Source organism: Hordeum vulgare, chromosome 1H (assembly GCF_904849725.1).
Source record: "Hordeum vulgare subsp. vulgare chromosome 1H, MorexV3_pseudomolecules_assembly, whole genome shotgun sequence".
Taxonomy (NCBI): Eukaryota; Viridiplantae; Streptophyta; class Magnoliopsida; order Poales; family Poaceae; genus Hordeum; species Hordeum vulgare.
In genome coordinates, this window is record NC_058518.1 from 459,051,316 (window position 1) to 459,057,315 (window position 6,000).

General features: G+C 42.2%; 1 long non-coding RNA gene across 2 annotated transcripts; it reads right to left on the minus strand.

Annotated features, from left to right (window-relative positions):
* Nucleotides 1-4,062: 4,062 nt before the first annotated feature.
* Nucleotides 4,063-5,339, minus strand: LOC123414637. Of its 2 annotated transcripts, none has more exons than XR_006614571.1 (3): nt 5,065-5,339; nt 4,742-4,980; nt 4,063-4,173 (listed from the first exon to the last, which is right to left on the minus strand). It is a non-coding gene; the product is annotated as an uncharacterized LOC123414637 (long non-coding RNA). The 2 variants fall into 2 exon arrangements; XR_006614577.1 differs by having other exon boundaries at nt 4,742-4,986.
* Between the last annotated feature and the right edge of the window lie 661 nt (nt 5,340-6,000).

Consider the following 6,000-nt stretch of genomic DNA (forward strand, 5'->3'; position numbering starts at 1 on the left):
GCACCAATCCACCCACATATCAAACTATCAAAGTAGCGAACGCGAATCATATGAACATGATGAAAACTAGCTTGACAGAAATTCCCATGTGTCCTCGGGAGCGCTTTACCTACTATAAGAGTTTGTCCAGGCTTGTCCCTTGCTACAAAATGGATTGGGCCATCTTGTTGCACCTTTGTTACTATTGCCACTTGTTACTTGCTACTTGCCACGAATCATCTTATCACACAACTATCTGTTACCGATAATTTCAGTGCTTGCAGAGAATACCTTGCTGAAAACCACTTGTGAGATCCTTCTGCTCCTCGTTGGGTTCGACACTCTTACATATCGAAAGGACTACGATAGATCCCCCACAGTTGTGGGTCATCAAGACTCTTTTCTGGCGCCGTTGCCGGGGAGTGAAGCGCCTTTGGTAAGTGGAATTTGGTAAGGAAACATGTATATAGTGTGCTCAAATTTATTGTCACTTGTCACTATGGAAACTAATCCTTTGAGGAGCTTGTTCGGGGTATCTTCACCTCGAACGGAAGCACAAGTAGTTGCTCCTCAACCTGCTGCACCTACTGAAAATACTTGTTATGAAATTCCTTCGGGTATGCTAGAGAAACTGTTGGCTAATCCTTTTACAGGAGATGGAACATCACATCCCGACTTGCATCTAATCTATGTAGATGAAGTTTGTGATTTATTGAAGCTTGCAGGTTTGCCCGAGGATGAGGTCAATAAGAAGGTCTTTCCCTTATCTTTGGGGGATAAAGCATTGACATGGTATAGGCTATGTGATGATACTGGATCATGGAACTACAACCGATTGAAATTGGAATTTCATCAAAAGTTTTATCCTATGCATCTGGTACATCGTGATCGGAATTATATTTATAATTTTTGGCCTCGTGACAGAGAAAGTATCGCTCAAGCTTGGGGGAGGCTTAAATCAATGTTATATTCATGCCCCAACCATGAGCTCTCGAGAGAAATTATCATTCAGAACTTCTATGCTCGGCTTTCTCATGATAATCGCACCATGCTTGACACTTCTTGTACCGGTTCTTTTAGGAAGAGAGATATTGACTTCAAATGGAATTTATTAGAAAGAATTAAACGCAACTCTGAAGATTGGGAGTTTGATGAAGGTAAGGATCCATGTATGAATCTTAAGTTCAATTGCGTTAAATCCTTTGTTGAAACAAATACTTTTTGTGATTTTAGCGCTAAATATGGACTTGACTCTGAGATAGTAGCTTCATTGTGTGAATCATTTGCTGCTCATACTGATCTCCCTAAAGAGAAGTGGTTTAAATATCATGCTCCCTTAGAAGTCAATGTAGTTAAACCCAATCCAGTTGAAGAGAAAGTCATTGCTTATAATTGTAACGACCCGAACCTGATAAGATTCGATGTCTCTGTGCTTACTGTGCTAGTCCGTGGATCAATAGCTAGCACACACAGTACAAGATGTAATATCAAGAATAAACCACATATCATAATATTACATCGTAGATCCAGAATTTAATATAATACATACCTCGTAGCTCATGGCTACCATACACACAAAAATAGCGGAAAAGCAAATAAAATCTTCATGAATCCATCAACACCACATGCAAATGCTGAGTATAGACATCGTAACCCTACATCGTATCACTCACTTGTCGCATAAAATCTGCAACATGATAAGTTACATCCACAAGGGTCAGTACGTTGAATGTACTGGCAAGTTGATACGTCTCCGTCGTATCTACTTTTCCGAACTCTTTTGCCCTTGTTTTGGACTCTAATTTGCATGATTTGAATGGAACTAACCCGGACTGACGCTGTTTTCAGCAGAATTGCCATGGTGTTGTTTTTGTGCAGAAATGAAAGTTCTCGGAACGTCCTGAAAATTTACGGAGATTTTTTGTGGAATAAAAGAAAAATACCTGCGCAAAGATCCACGTGAGGGGGTGTGCCAGTGGGCCACAAGCCCACACGACGCGGCCACCCCCCTAGGCCGCGCCATGCAGGCTTGTGGGGCCCACGTGGCACCACCGCCCCCCAATATCAGTCCTATATCTTCTGTTTCGCCTCGAAAAAATCAGAGAGAAGGTTTCATCACGTTTTGCGATACGGAGGCGCCGCCACATCATGTTCTTCATCTGAAGGGCAGATCTGGAATCATCGCCATCGTCATCATCAACCTTTATCCATCGACAATTCCATGATGCTCTTCATCGTTCGTGAGTAATCTCATCGTAGGCTTGCTGTACGGTGATGATTTGGATGAGATCTATCATGTAATCGAGTTAGTTTTGACGGGGATTGATCCCTAGTATCCACTATGTTCTAGATTGATGTTGCTACTACTTGGCTATGCTAAATGCTTGTCACTAGGGCCCGAGTGCCATGATTTCAGATCTGAACCTATTATGTTGTCGCCAATATATGTGTGTTTTAGATCCTATCTTGCAAGTTGTAGTCACCTACTATGTGTTATGACCCGGCAACCCCGGAGTGACAATAGCCGGAACCACTCCCGAAGATGACCATAGTATGAGGAGTTCATGTATTCACCACGTGTTAATGCGTTGGTCCGGTTCTTTATTAAAAGGAGAACCTTAATATCCTGTAGTTTCCATTAGGACCCCGCTGCCACGGGAGGGATGGACAATGGATGTCATGCAAGTTCTTTTCCCTAAGCACGTATGACTACATACGGAATACATGCCTACATTAGATTGATGAACGGGAGCTAGCCACATATCTCTCCGTGTTATAGTTTTTACATGATGAATCACATCCGTCACACTCATCCATCACCGATCCACTGCCTACGAGTATTTTTCTACTGGTCCTCGCTACGTTACTTTGCCTAGGCTTGTCCCTTGCTACAAGAGGGATTGGGCCACTTTGCTGCTGCCGTCACTACTACTATTGTTCCTTGCTACTCCGTTGTTACTTGTTGCAAGACTTTGTTGGCGCTAACATCCCGTCAACGTGCCTTTTTCTGGTGCCATTGCTGGGAATTGCCAAAGCTTTTTCTGGTGCCGTTGCTATCATACTACCTTGCTACTGATACTTTGCTTGCAGACACTAATATTTCAGGTGTGGTTGAATTGATAACTCAGCTGCTAATACTTGGGAATATCCTTTAGCTTCCCCTTGTGAGCGAACCAATAAATTTGGGTTGAATACTCTACCCTTGAAAACTGCTGCGATCCCATACGCTTGTGGGACATCACAAGTCACACAAGAAATTATATAACAGACCTACATCTACATGCAAGGTATATCAAGAGGAATGACTATGGTTGTTTTGCAAAAAGCTAATTTTTCCCTAATAACTACATAATAGTCAAGTTTTATTCATCTTTCTACAGCTAATACATATGGTTGAATTGGGCAATCCAACTCCAACCTATACCCATTATTAAGTTTCCCACTCAGTTTCATTAAGGTGTATCATCTGTCAAGATCATCCAACAACTGTAATGGCCTAGCTGCTCAAAATTGTCCATAACCGGGGACACGGCTAATCATGATTAGTTTATACACTCTACATAGGTTAGTACGCTGTACCCACTGGACCCAACCCGAAGATTGAGACGAAGTCTTTCAGAAGCAGTCACCTAGTCCCTCAGGAGGTCCATCCCACCTACCATAGCTACATCAGCTGGCACATCCGGGTAAGGTTTCTACAACTGATCAACTAAGCCATAGCCCATAATAGCCAGTGGTCTCACAGGGAAGCTACTAGTCACTAAGTCTGTTTGATCTTTTTGAACCTGGGCGGCATTCCACTTACATTCAGAGGGTTGAAACCATGATGTTCTTGAAACCACCCAGCAATACCATATCCGCCCAGAGGTGAATTATATATATTAAGTTTCATCACAGGTTATATAATAGTCCTCACATAATCTCAATGAACACACGAACCAATCCCAGTCTACATAGCATAGCAAGAATACAATACCACGATCTACATAAGGCTCTACTAAGCTCAATCTCAATAGCAACAACATACTACCATTGTACTCCTACACATGCATAATATAGTAATGTGATATAGTACTACATGAATTGAAAAAAATAGGGTAAAGGATGATCAAGGTGTAACTTGCGTTATACATTGTTGTTGTAGTCAGACGCACTCACAATCCTGGCAACGCTAATATTCGCTCTTCGGACAATCTACACGATTCAAACAAAGTACTGATAAATAGGCAACCACTCAATAACAACAAACATCAAGAAATGAATTTAAAATTCAAACAATAGTAGCACATCAGGAGGTATTTATCATCTACAACCCAATAGGATCACAATGCAAAAAAAAAGAATCAACTAAATCGGATGAACGGTTTGAAAGATATGGCCTCCGGATGGTTGAATTAAAATTTTAATGAATTAAAATTTAAACAATGAAAAAGTGTAAAATTTGGTTTCTACTGGATGTTAATTATTAGTATGAGTACATAGGAAAAAGAATCGGTGAATTTGGATATACGGTATAAGAAATATAGCTAAACGAAATTTGGGTAAAAATCTGCCCAAAACTCAGCCATGGCAATGTTTTGAGCTGCTGCGGTTACTGTAGCGTGGCCACATGGCGCACTGAGAGAGGCTGCAAAAAGTTCGCTGCTAAGCTTAACGAGCGAATAGACGCACATTAAAGGATAACGGTTCGGGAAAGAAAATGACAAAACAGAGATATAATCCTAGCCATTAGAGAGAGATCGAATGGTTGGGAAACGCTCACCGGAGACACAACAGAGAGAGGCTGCTGGAGTTGGAGAAGCAGATTGCGGGCAGCTCGGTGGTGATGCGGCGACGGCTGAAGGGGGGTCTCGGGCGATGAAGAAGCCACTGGAGGATGAGGCGCACGTCGGGTCTACGATGGTGTCGTCAGCGGCGATGAGGGAGTCCTCTGTTGGCGGTGGTGCTCCAACGTTGGCACGACAGTGATGTGCTTCCCTTCGGGGTCACGAGCTCGCTTGGCTGCTCCTTTATGCGAAGTAATAGGTGAGGGAGGTAGGGAGACCAAGGAGGAAAATGAAAGCACCAAGATGCGAAGTTGGGAACCTTCGGTAGCGTCAAATTCGACAGTGGCGGAGCTTCTGCTCAGGCGGACTCCGGCGAGATCCGAAACTGAGGTAGACAGAGAGATAGGGCAGGTGATTTGGTGATTCTTGCGAAAATCGGACGAGAGGAGGGAGGTGAATAAAGATATGCTGCGTATTGTGGTCTAGGAGAAGTAGATCGATCAAATCAATTGAATTTGGATCAGGGACACAGGAGGTCTCCTGCGTGAGGAGGATTCTGGCCGGAGCTAGGAGATGACGGTTGGGCCCCATGCGTCAGTGGGTAGAGAGAGAGAGAAAGGAAAAAAAGGTGGAGGGCTTGCTCGGTGTGTTGCTAGCGATGGGCTCCGGTCTTGGAGCGCTGACTGCGCTAGGCTGCTCGATGCCTGGCCCCTGGCTGCTGGGCCACTGTGCACCGGCGCACAGTGAGCTTGGGTTTTTACTTTTTTTTTTCAATACTACAGTATTTGGTTTTTGATAAAACTATATCATATCCATTCCTAACCTCTCCAAAAAACACAGAAAAATATTATAACTACTTAATAAAATAGTGAACATTTTTACATGCGGACATTTATAGAAAATACCTATAATACTCTTTATAAAAAAATTGGGCTACATAGATGTGCCCTAAATGTTTTTCAATCGCGAACAAGTATTCCAATATTTTATGTAAAACAATTTCCAACTCTTTATATCGAAGGAGTCATGTTACCTTCTCTCTTTTCATTTGTTTTCTTGTTGGATTTGTTCTAAATTTTGACAATCCAAGAGGAGAATACTTTATTACTTTCCAATTTAATTATTGAGGATGTCATGTAATCCTCTCTCATATTTGAATTGGAAATATTCCGAATATTCTCAAAACCAAAATAAGATCCAAATGAATGATTGGGGAAGTCATTTTATTCCCTCTCGAAAAAAAATCATTCAAATT